The following is a 13,689-nucleotide window of genomic DNA, read 5'->3' on the forward strand; positions in this document are numbered from 1 at the left end:
GGTGACAGCAGAGACTACCCAGATCAATACTGCCCCAGCAGCAGCATGGCCCTAGGATACCAACATGGTCTCAGATGGCTGACCAGACCCTGGAAGGTATCTGCACAGCCCTTGGTGGTAGCAGGAACCACAGACATCAAATCAGACCCTGGCTGCCATAGGGCCATTGACCCAGATGTGATCCTTGGCAGCAGCGTGGTCCCTGATGTCACCATGGCACCAGGTGGCAGCACAGGCAGCTAAGACTGGCATAGCCCTGATGGTGGCATGGCTCGAGGACACTGACATGGACTCAGGTGGTTGTTTAAGCCCCAGGCATCTGCTTGGTTTTTAGTAGTAACTGAAGCCATGGACATCAACATAGACCTAGCTGCTATAAGGCCATGGAGCTAGATATGGCCCTTGGTAGCAACTCAGGCCCGGATGTCATCTTGGCCCTGGGTGGCAGTGTAGGCCACTCAGCTCAGCATGGTTCCAATGGCAACAGCAATGCCCTCAGACACCAACACAGCCCTAGGTGGTGGCCCAGACCCAGAACCTGGGTGGCAATGTGGTGATGGAAACATGGGCCATGGGAATCAACACAGACCTTGACTGGGGTAGGACTACAAAACCAGATGTGACCCTTGGTGGTAGCCCAAGCCTAGACTCACCATGAGTCCAGGTGGCAAGCAGGCCACACATAACAGCCTGCTCACCACCATCTTTGTTTCCTCAGTTCAGCCTCTCTCCATAGTACATGGACTGTTTCTCTCTCTCTCTCTCTCTCTCTCTCTCTCTCTCTCTCTCTCTCTCTCTCTCTCTCTCTCTCTCTCTCCCTCTCCCTCTCCCTCTCCCTCTCCCTCTCCCTCTCTCTCTCTCTCCCTTTCTCTCCCTCTCTCTCCCCCCCATTTCCCCACTATATACTCATCATAATGGTGTCTACCCACCTGGTACCGCAAAGCACTGGGCAGGCCTGTGGTTGTCTTTAGGCAGTATGGGGCTGTGAAGACCCAGGCAAGGCATGTGCCTGTCTTTCACCCACTGGGCCATGACGACCCAGATGGGCCTAACTGACTCAATTTCTTTGGTACTTCTGCACCTTTATTTGACATTCAGCAGATTAGTTCTCATCCATATTGACTCTCTGTGGAGTTTTGAATGTGGTAACAGACAAGTATGTTACCAACGTGTAGAGCTTGTTAGGCGAGTCCTCATCCTCATTACGGTTTCTGAACAAACGTACTTGAATACTTGAATAGGTAACATGTGTTATTCCTCTGGTCCAGGCAACTTTATTGAGCTTGATATCAATATGCACATCTGGAGGCCCGATTTCCTTCATGGAAAATTTCTGGATTTCTCTGAGTGCCTGAGAAGCATGCTTCTTGAAGTCACTCCATGAATGTGCTTGTGAATGGTGATGGTGTGTTATTGGGTCACCACCTCATTGAGGGCAGAAAGGCCCCTCTCTACACCCTGCTTTGTGGGAGCCATTTTGCCAGGCCCAATTTGGAAAGGTAACTGATTCATTTTTTTCCCCCTGAGACAGGGTTAACTGATTCAATTTTTAACAGTCTTTTTTTTTTTAAAAAAAAAAATTAAAATGTTCAGTCAGACTATCACCTCAAGGAAAATAGTGTACAGTTGACTTTTGGCTTTTGGTAGTAGTGTTATTTGTTTGTTTGAGACATGGTCTTGTGTAACTTAGGTTGTCCTTGACTGGATGTATAGCCAAGGATGATCTTGAACTTCCTGTTTCTAGTTCCCAAGTGCTGGGATTACAGGTGTGTCCCACTATGCTCAAGAGTACAATAATGACATTTGGAGTTTCAACAGAACTTGAGAATCCACCATGAGCTTTCTAGTAGTGGTAGAAACTAACAGTGATATTAATAATACGACCTTTGATAGTTTATGGTAAAATATGTCATATAATTATGTAAAGCAATATTTTTCAAGTGACAGATGCTTGTTGTTATATACTCAGTCATGATCAAAAGGTTCAATGAAAGTACTGGGTAGATTTGAGTTTGCTTGTATTAAGGTTTAATTATATTGTGTGTATGAATGTTTTGTTTGCATGTATGTCCTGTGCATTCTGAAACTGGAGTTATGGTTGATTGTGAACAGCCATGTGGGAATGGAACCCGGGTCTTCTTAACAGGAACAGTAATTTCTCTTAACCATTGAGCCATCTCTCCAGCTCTAGACTCATGATTTTAATGCAACAGTATGCACAGATAGTATGGTTACAGGTACCACATTTAAAGTAACTTTTAACTGGGCAGTGGTGGTGCATACCTTTAATCCCAGCACTCAGAGGCAGAGGCACGAGGATCTCTGGGAGTTCAAGGCCAGCCTGGTCTATAAGAGCTAGTTCCAGGACAGGCTCCAAAGCTATTATGCCTTTATCCCTTTTTGATTCTTAATGTAGCAAAGATTATGGATATATATATATATATATATATATATATATATATATATATGGTTGTTAAAAGCTTCCTACCTTTCCATATTTGCATCTGTGAGGCTGGAATTTTTTTAAAGTGTATGCTGCTTAAATCACAATGAACTGAGTGCAGAAGCAGTTATAAAGGACTTGGGATGAGTGAAGACTGTAATTAGCAGGGAGAGATTAAAGGAAGTGATATTTGGGAGGAGACTCAGAAGGCAATTAGGAGCCAGATCATGAACAGTCTCATGGGCTGTGTGAAGGGGATGATGTTGTCCTATATAGTTTTGTGTGACTCATTCCAGCCACACAGTGAGGAACAAGATATAAGGGGCAAGTGTGAGCACAGATAGGTAAGTTGGAATTCAGCTGAGGGATGACAGTGACCTGGTCGGGTGTGATGAACGGTCTTAACTCTCAACCTCATGAAATTTAGAATCATCTAGGATGAAAAACCTATGGGCATGTCTGTGAGGTGTTACTAGAGAGGTGGGGAGACCTGCCCTAAATATGGGTGGCACCAACTTATGGGCTGAGGGTTCAGACTGAGCAAAATGGAGAAATTGACCTGAGCACCAGCATCCATCTCTCTCTGCTTCCTGACTGTGATCTAATGTGACCAGCCACCTCATGCTTTTGCCCCCATGCTTCCTCTACCTTTTAACTATGAACCAAAATGAACTCTGCTTTTCTTAAGTTGCTTTGGACAGGTATTTCTTTCTTTCTTTTTTACCATAACTGTGAGAAAAGCACCACAGCAGAGCTATGGAAGCTGAGGGTGGAAGTGGATGGGCTGAGGGATATTTTTGGATATAGGGTATATTCTAGGCTTGATTGAGGGGACTGAGTGCTCTGAAGATAAGGGAGAGGAAGCTGCCAGGCTCACGGCTAGCCCGAGCAACCGCAGGACTGGAGCACTATTCCTAAGGTAGAAAGTCTTGGGGAAGAGCAGATCCAAGGATGAGATCAAGCATTCCTTCAACCTGGTAGATCGACCGAAGGCAGCTTTGCTGAAGAATTTTCAGACTCTAGAGGCTGAAGAGGTGAGGATTTAACTATGCCAGGGCACACACTCGTGGCCTCTGTCCTTTGCAGAACTGTCCATCTATTTCTTCTTGTGACTTGTGTTTTCTAGATATTTACTTGTATGGTCTAACAAGTCTGAACCAGGAAGGCTTGGGTGAAGCTGGTACTTGAGACTGGATTGAATATCTGCCCCAGGGCTGTTCACTCTCTTCTTGGAGACTTTGCCTGTCTTGGAGATGATATCTAAGACTAAGAAGGGTGAAGGGATCCTGGCTGTGGTACCTAATCCCAATATAGCATGTTGAGATCATTCGATTATGTTGGGCTCAGCATTCTTGGCTACGGAGAAGCAATGCTGTCATTCAAAATTCCATGTAACATACAAGACACCACTCTTTTCAGAAACCCCAGCTGATCATGGAAATGCTTCACAAACATCCCAAGCACAGATGTAAGGAAAGAGAAAGAAATCTGAAGCTGAGACCAACAGAGTGAGAGCATAAGAGAGCGAAATATCAAAGTAAAGAGGCCTCGGGCCAGTTCAGTAACCAAATATCTGGAGAAGAGGATTGTCCTGGGCTGGGGTTCTAATGTAAGGTCACCTTCAACAGGACACGTACTGCTTAACTTTTTTCTGCATATCACGTCCACCAGGTGAGGCGGTATAAAGCTTCATGTGGTCACAACATTATATCCACATGAGTCTGAAAGAAAACTGGGATGAGGTAGTTGGGAGGTTGCAGTACGGCATGGAAGGACCATGGATGTTGGTCCTGTGGAGTTTTGAATGCAAGACTTTTTCATGTGAGTGGATCTTATTTATGTCTGTAGACTCTGCCTAGAGTTGGCTGCTGTAAGCGGTTAGAGATCAGTAAATGTTTGTGGAGCTTTACTGCAAACTGACTTGTGGGAAAAATGTAAAGGAGACGAAACACCCTAACAAGGAGAAAAGCATACATAGGGAACTAGCTCCTGTAGAGACTTGGAAATCTCCAGGAAGACTTTAGAGGAAAGAAAGGGGGAGAAAGGAGGGATCCTGAAGAGAAAGGGAGAACAGGGGATTGTTGTTCAAATTCTAATTGGTCTTAATAATAAAAATCTGGAGTCAGATATTGGGGTGAAAGCTGAAGGATAAGAGAAGCAGAGAAGTCACCCGCTAGTTCTTGCCCTATGGAATCCTCAGAACAAAGAGGCGATCCTGTCCCTACAAATCCTCAGACTGAATTCTGTCTCTTCAAAATCTCAGACCAAATGCTCTGAGCTCCTGTCTCCTCCTGCCTTGTATTTCTCTCTCTGCTCATCCATATCACTCTTGTCTCCAGGGGGTGTCAAGGAACAGCACAGAGGTGGGTGGAAGGCCCCCGTAAAGGTCAGCTAGCTGTCCTGACAGGCAATCTTTAGGCGGTAAAGAGAAATCATAAGGCAGTTCTGAAGGTCTAGACTCCTCTACCTGCCAAGCTCTTGCATAGGCATATTGGTAATTACAGTGGAGATTGTGCCTTGAGCTGGCGATTCTGTCAGCATGATCACACAGCAAAGACACATTCACTGCTGAAGTATGGTTCATGAACCAGTTATATTGACGTCATTTGGTGTGATGGTTATCTATGTCTCTACTGAAAATCATCTCCAAATACTAGACTTGTTATTATCATTCAAGGTTTCTGCAGGTTCTGGCTTAGGTTCTGCCACAGAGTGACAAAGGCAATATTGGCTTGGCCTCAGTCATCTGAATGGTTGGCCAGGCCTTTGACTCTGCTGCTGGGGTAGCTCCAGCTCATGGCTGGCTAGTTGGTGCTAGTTGCTAATCTTAGACAGTCATCACACTTCAAAGTATGGCCACACCAGTCAACACTATTCAGTGAGGAGGAAGGGCTATGACTATCCTACAAGGCTATGAATCCCAGGAAGCATGAAAAAGAATTGCCAGATTCAACCATAAGTCTGAAAATGCGTGCAATTTCTCAGGCCTAACCCAAGAGCTACAGAATCAGAAGAAACCCTGAGGGGGTACTTTACAATTGGCAGCAGCATGAGCTCTGTGGGCCACTCTGATGGATGCCATGGTTTGAGAATCAATATAGCAATGCATGAAACAGTCCCCACCTTCAGATAGCCTGTGACCTATCATAAATGACCAAGAACCATAGTGTAACTGCATGGGGGAGAAGGTAATAAAAATGTCCCTGGCTGACTGTTCTGGTTCCCTCTTTTTCATTCCTCTTCACTCAGGGGCTCTGCTGTAACCTGGTCTCTTCCTTGTTACCGTTAGATTCCATCGTGCTTACTCCCACCACAGAGTGAGCTGCTAATGGACGCGACAATGTCTAATGTGGTCCAGACATAGAATGGTTGCTCAGACAGTAATTCTTCACTTCCCTTTTCCTTGCACTGTGTTTCAAAACTGGAAGACCTAGTCCCTTCATTTAAACAAATTAGAACATTTCTGCAAGGCCTGAGCCAGGTCCCTGGTTTCTGAAGGCATCTCAGATCCTTCATCTGCCATGATGCCTCCCTTCTGTAATTCTCCGGACACTGATAGTCTGAGTAGAATACTCCAAACTTCTGATTTTGCTGGTGCATTCTGCTTCTGTTTTTCCTCCTGATTCTCCATCTAGGATGCTATCTGCAGCTTTCAACACAATGCGGAATTGCCTCGTTAATTAGGTTGATCTCTGATGATGTTTTCTGGTCTCTTCCCACTTGCTCGTCGCTATTGCAGTTCCATCTCGACCTACGTATTTAAATCACCACCCTGTCTCTGGGAGAAAACAACCTCCCATGTCATATCTCTTCACATTGCTTTGTCTTAGCTTATGACACTGTATATGACCCCAACGTACACTCTGAACTAGTAGGACAGAGTTCTGGCCTACATTCTGATCTCTGTGGAACACAGCTGGAGGTCGGTACCCCATGGCCCAAAAGACAGTGAAATTCCAGGGAGCAAGACCTGGATTAATTTTTTTTCTAGGTAGCCAATTACACAATTTTTTTTCCACTGACTCAAATTCCAGTTTTCTCATTTGTAAACTGGTGCACATTGTTGCTCACAAAGGAAGGATCGTAATCTTTTATGTTAAGAATAAAGCTGAGTGTGGTGCTCACACTTCTGATCTCAACACTTGGGAGGGCCGAGCAGGAGGTCAAGGCCAGCCTGGACTAACAGTGAGACTCTGCCTGAAAACAAACCCTCACCCAACAAATGGATATGAAAAGATATGATCAAGTTGGACTGTAAAAATGATCCTAGAAACAACACTAAAGCAGAAGGGCAAGCAATTGCCGGTTAGGACTGGAGCCCCTGGCTAGAAATGGGGGAAAGTGATTCATCAACTATGATTTGCAATTTTAAAACCGTTATCAGAAAGAGCGAGTGGACCTAGACAGACTGCTGAAGAAGTGGGCAGAGACGATATGTGGAAGCAGGGAGGGGGTGGAGGGCGGGGCTAGGTCAAAAAGGTGCCGTCGATGGGCAGGACCCTTAGCCCTTCAGTTTTGTTTCTTGACTCTCCCAATGACCACATTGCTGGCTTGCATTTTCCCAGAAAAGGGAAAAGGGATTGAAGCAAAAAGCGAGGGGAGAGAGGGTTTTGTTTTATCCTTTGAATTTGGACAGCCTTATCCTAGCAACTTCCTCTAAGCCTTTCCTTCCTCACCCTCCTCCTCTAATTTTTTTTTTTTTGGACTATTTTTATCATCAAAAGTAGCCGGGCGGTGGTGGCGCACGCATTTAATCCCAGCACTCGGGAGGCAGAGGCAGGCGGATCTCTGGGAGTTCAAGGCCAGCCTGGGCTACAAAGGGAGTTCCAGGACAGGCTCCAAAGCTACAGAGAAACCCTGTCTCGAAAAACCAAAAAAAAAAAAAAAAAAAAAAAAAAAAAAAAAAAAAAAAGTAGATATCATTATCTTGAGGTGTAATTCCCCTGTATCAGTGCTTGGTTGGATATGTAAACATGCTTCACCATGTCACATTGTTAGAGCTGGCAAAGCTTAGGCAGAGAAGGGTGGATGGGTCCTCACAGCTAAGCCTCTTGGCAGGGTCTGCTCGAGGGCAGCTATTGCCCCATAGCCACCTTCTAGCAAGGGCTTGTACCTGCCTCTCATTTGCTAATGATGCCGGAGTCCCTCTAGTTTGCTTGAGGAGAAAACCAGTCGTCTGCCTGCCTCCTGTTCAGAGAAGGAGACAGCTGGTGTGGTGGGAAGATCAGGGATGTGGAATCAGAAGAGTGTATTTTGTCCCAGGCCTGTCACTAATGATGCTGATAGCCTTGACTGAGCCGTGGAGCCGTTTTGGATGTTGCGTCTTCACCTGCCAGATGGAAGGCACGGATGATCCCTAAGGTCTCCCTGCCTTTATGGTGTGGGACTATTTGAGGAACCTCCACATTTGTCCTGTGCCCCGTGGCTTTGTGGATTTGTCAGAGGGGAGGGATGTCCCTGTTGTCTTCTTGAAGGAAAAGATTTAGTCAAGAGGCACATTTTGTTTCTAAAGCAGAAGTTTATTTAACAAAGCAAAGCATATCTTCCATAAGGGAGACATTGTTACCATGGTGCAGCTGTGGTTTTCCTTGGTTCCCTCTTGTCTAGCTCCTTGCCCACCTGGGATGAGGGTCTGCCCAGCTCCTCACCAGCACCTCTCCCTTTCCTCACCACGAGCTGGGATTTCTTTGTGTACCAACATTCTTGCAGATAGATGGGATTCACTACTGTTTGCACAAAAGAAAACAGACCAATGCTGTAATACAAATACCTGGCAGCCTACATGCAATTCATTATATTCTAAAGCTTTTATAAACAAATAAATACCCTCAGAAGGTAACCTCCAGGGTTCATCTAAACGTGGGTTTTTAACAGACTCTTCAGCCCAGTGTCCTCGGACAAAGCGATCATTCCCAGTATTAGTTTTTGCTGATATGGTTTATGCTTGGTCAGTGAGGATTTTAATCTAATTTATCAAACAGCTCTAACTCCTACTGTGTGCAAAACCCAATGGCAGACACTTCAGGCAATGGAAAGAACAAAACACTCTCACCCTAAGGGCATAACTTGGTTTGTGTATTTATTGAACACTCGTACACTTTAAATTATTTATTATTCTTGGATAATTTCTTCACATATATAATGAATTTTGGTCATTTTTACCCCCCATCCCACTCTCTCATCCCCTTCCACTCCTGATGAACCCCTTCTTCTTCCCAGCAACCCCTCCTACTTTCTTGTCTTCTGTGTGTGTGTGAGACTTACTGAGTGTTATAAGGGTTGCCTACAGGGCGTAGAGTTATCTCCTGGAGCATGTGAGACTTAACAGCAGCTCTACCACTGAAGAAGAAGACCCCCCTTCCCCAACAGTCATTAACTGCCAATAGCTCTGCAAAGAGGCAAAACCTGTGAACCTTCCCCTAAGGGGGACATAATCTTGTATAAAGTGCGTTTTATGCATTTTTCCCCCAGGGGTCTTAAGCACACTTCCATCATGAGAAGAGTGAGGTTGAATTTGTTTTTTGTTTTTTGTTTTTTTAACAAAATCTAAGTGCTGGCCACTGTACTCAGCACTTTCTCAATGTTTTCTTCTTAAGTCTCTGTAACAATTTCTGTTTAGAGAGGAAGAAACTGAGGCTCAGAAACCTCAAGAACAAGGTAAGGAAAAGTGACCAGTGACGATGCAACAGAGACACATGCGAAGTCTAATTGCCTCCCAAAGCCATGGTGTCAGTTGTCTGCTTCATGTAAAGTTGATGGTTCCTAAGCATGCTTGAGCGATTCAGTCGGTGAAGAAAGCATGCTTGAAAGAACAAACAATTGGGGGCTGGAGAGATGCTCAGGGATCAGGAGTGCTTATTGAGCTCCTGCTTGAGACCCGAGTTTAGTTCTCAGTGCCCAGGTCAGGTGCCCACAGTCACCTGTAACTGTCTCCTGGGAGGTCTGACACCCCTAGCCTCCACAGGTCATGTGCACTCATGCATACTCACACACAGAATTTAAAAAATGATAAAAATACATCTTATAACAAGAATCAGCAAATGGAAGAACTTTGGAGGGGCTCCTAGTGAATCCTGGGAATTGTAGACTATTCTCTTTCCCCCATTGCACAGAAGCTAGAACTATGTGTTTTCGGTTTTGGTCTTATTTTGGTTCAGAAAGGACACCTCACACCACTTGGAGTGCACGTCCATCTACCCTTTCGTCGGAGTGGAACCTCAGCTTTGCGCCAACTGAGTAATTCCATTTCCTTTACCTTCCCGCCCATCTCCACCCAGGGCCTGCTTCCAGCCTCGCTATTACACAGCTCATTTCCTGGCCTCAGATACCCTGAGATGCACCCTCAGGATTACTTGCTTATCTCCCTTCCAGATGGTCCAGTATGGGGACTAGCCAGAAGAGCAGGGAGGCAGCTCAATTTATTTATTGCTGGGCAGCCTGTTCTTGGCATCCTCATTCGTCTACAGAGGCGTGCCAACTTGAGGTGACCCAGAGAAACCTGCAGAAGAGACCCAGGCCTGCGATACCCTGGCAGTGATTGCTTCTACTGAGTCCTCCAAATGTGCTACTACGGGAGGAACCCTGCTTGACACCCCTTGGTGTCGTTTCCCCAGAGATGCTACCAAGGGAGGGATGCCTCTGAGTGTGGACCAAGGAGGCTGGGAGCTGCCTCAGGCCAGGCAGCCACAGGGAAGTGTCCAGCCTTTCTTTCACCGCCCTTCCTCCTGTGGTGTGGCCTCTGTGCTCACACTGGAAGCTCAGCTCACTTCAGGACCTCTCTCTGCAATTCTCAGCCCTGCCCCAAGAAAAACTGAACTACGGTAGAAATGTGAGGCAACAACACAGCATGCTGACCTAACCAAACTGACCCTTCATACCTGCTGAGGGAGAGAAGGGGAGGAGCAGATTTATCGAGAGCCTCCTGTTGTGAGCCATGGTTGTACTGTGAATGGTGATTACACATGATTTGTTCTGTCATTGTGACAACTATCTTCTGAGTTGGGTCTGAGGATTCCCACCTTACTAATGAGGTAACTGATGCTGAGAGTAACTTAAACTTATTCTCATAGCTACTGATGAAGCTCAAAGTGGAAGCTGTGCTATTTTCACGGGGGTGGATATTTCATCCCTGACTCTTACCCTTTCCTTTTCTTTCCCCATGCTTCCTGTCATTCTCCGAAACTGCCTCCAATCTGTACTTCTAGAATCGGGAGGGAAAGCCGCTTCTTGTGTGTGTGTATGGTGCATGTACACACATGTATGCATATGCCTTCACACGCAGCGTACATTAATTAACGTCGTGAAGAGTGTGGAGTGGAGGAGGATGGCTTATGACCCTCAAGTCTGTGGCAGGGTCTGCAGAGATGCCTCCTTTCCACAATGTGACCATTTCTTGTTCTTGACCTTGCTCCTCCTTTTTTCCCCCTAATTTTGGAGTGTTGTGCCTTTCTTCATAGAGGGACAACTGTAGAAGATCCGTATGTGGTACAAGATCAAAGCCAACTCATTTTATTCAATCCTTCTTCTTCCATACGCTAAAAACCTTTTGGAGGAGAAAATGCGCTTTCAGAAAATTACACCCTGCATCTCCTTTTCTGATGCTCCTGGGGAGTCGTTTAAGATGGAAATTAGAGCCCATTATTGCACATTTAATTACCCACCAAATGAGTGGCATGTTTAATGGAAATGGCAAATCCTCCAACATATGTGAGATTTCTAGTTCATGCATCTCTAGACATGTTACAAAATAATTCATTAACTAGAGATGTGAGTTGCTGGGGCTGTGTCAAGGGAAAGACAGGGTTGAGGAATGGGGCCAAGTATGTACGAGTGTAGTAGTGGGCACTCCTGCCCTGCAGACTGCAGCAATACAGGATTTGACACCAACGGGCTTTAGGTTGAAAGCCGCCTCCTCACTAAAGAAAGAACAGAGATACAAGTCTTGGGAACACAGGATCCTGGATGGTTGGTCCTCAGTTGAGTGGGGCCAGCCATTGTCCAGCTCTCCTCCCCATCCCCATGCTCCTATCTCACTATGAAGGCCCAGACAGTATACAGAAGCAGGTGTCTAGTGCATATGTTGGGGGTGGGCTTCAGAAATGCCGGGGAGAAGGAAACAATTTTAGCGACAGTTATGGGGGTGGGGTAGGGCAGATGTTAACAATCCTTCCCTCTGTCCCATGCTCAAGCTACATAACTATTTAGCATCAAATTCAGGCTATGGCTACATCTTGGGGGTATTTGCTCATTCATGCAACCAGCCAACATTTATGGAACATCTGCTATTTGTGGAAAATCTGTTTGTTAACTCAACCATGCAACCATTCAACCTTCTTATTAAATAGCTATTAGTTATTCATTTTCTTGTTCATTCATTTGCTTTAAGTGGTGAACTAACTAGAAAATATATATGGACTACTGATTCACTTCTTTACATAGCTAGCCAGCATTTTATAGGGTACCCATCTATCTATCAACCTACCCACCCACCCAGATATGTACTGAATACTAAACACATATTAATTCAAGAAATCAAATCATGGATAAAGCAGATACTATATAACAGGCATTGTGCAGGCATTTGGGGAACAAAAAACATCAAGATTCAAGACACGCCTTCAAGAAATTTAGAGGCAAATAAAAATTTTAGAAGCCAACACTGATTCTGCATTTAATATGTGTGCCCAGAGCTAGGATAAGTATTTTACTGAGACACTCATTTCCGTGGTAGGTAACATGAAGAAATTGGCATAGAAAATTTCCAGTGTCTCATAGGCTTTAATGATAAAGTCTCAGGGTTTGAACGCAGGCAGAGAGATTGAAAAGAATACACTGCCAACCAGAACACTGCCTCTCTGCCAGGATATATATATATATATATATATATATATATATATATGTATATGTATATATGTATATATATACACACACACACACACACATATACATACAGTACACCTAATGATGGCAGGAGAAAGGGAAGATGAATTTGTTTTACATAGGGAGATGGAAAAATTGTCATTTGACCTGGGATCTCAAAGGTACAGGAGCTGGTGAGTTAGAGAAAGAGATAGGATGTGTTTTAAGCTAGTATACCATTGGGAACTGGGGATCGTAAGACATTCAGGACGTGGTTTCTGTGCTTAAGGAGCTTCCAATCTCATAGGTGCGATATGAGACCTGGCCACACATGACTTCATCACAGGTGAGAGTGTGATGGATGGCTGATGGGAAGTGGTTTGAGGGGCAGCATCCATGTGCTACAGATGCAATCTGTATAGTGTAGCAGGCGGAAGTTATCCGTGATGCAATCACAAAGGTGACAGAACTTAAGACAGACCTTGGAGAAAGGCTGAATAGTCTCAGGAGGAATAGACCTGTAGAGATATTCCAAGAGCTGGAGCGGTGCAAGAAGAAGCTGTGGTCTAGAAACAGCCTGGCTCTGAGTGACTCCATTTCCATCTTAGGTCTATGAGCAGTGAGTGCAAGAAGGGTCTGGGAAGATGGTTAGATTACGGAATGACAGGACGTCACAATTTTCCTGAGGAGATTGAGCTTCGTCATTAAGGCAGTGAAGGGGCACTGGAAGAAGAGAGTGCTGGTTACTCTGTTTTTGTAAGGGTGCGGAGAACAACCACAATGCTCCTCTCCTGGTTCACTTGCTGGATAGCTCCTGTAGGCTTGCCATTGGGAACCGTGTAAGCAGATGGGAACCTGAGAGGAAGAAGGAGATGGGAAGTCATTTTCCTTACTTCTGACTTCTGTTTTTGATTGTATCCCTTCAGTATCTACTTTTAACATTTATTCCAGGAAATTCTTATGTTCATCTATGTCTGGGAACCATTGATATATACTGTTTACAAATCCCATTCTCATTCAGTCCCGCAATTGAGAATTGTATTCTTATCCATGCTTTCCAGCTGAAGAAAACCAAAGCTCAAAGGGGTTGTGATGTGACCCATACCTCTAATTTTGAAGCAGAACAGCTGAGATAAAAATCTGCATTTCTGATTTGATGTCATTCTTGGAGAACCAGATGTCAAGGACAATAATTAGGGTACAATTGTGCTATTTTCTTGAGTTTGCTTCTTCTAATCTTTGCATTGCCAAATATTGCCTATATTTTAATTAGCATTTGCCCTTCCATAGTTCCCCAGATAATCATAACGTCAGGCTCTGTCTGCTTTGGGTATTCATGCATTTTCCTTTTAATATTTCTGAGCATTTTGGAAAAGGTGGTGTGGACA

Source organism: Chionomys nivalis, chromosome 4, assembly GCF_950005125.1.
Source record: "Chionomys nivalis chromosome 4, mChiNiv1.1, whole genome shotgun sequence".
NCBI classification, from domain to species: domain Eukaryota; kingdom Metazoa; phylum Chordata; class Mammalia; order Rodentia; family Cricetidae; genus Chionomys; species Chionomys nivalis.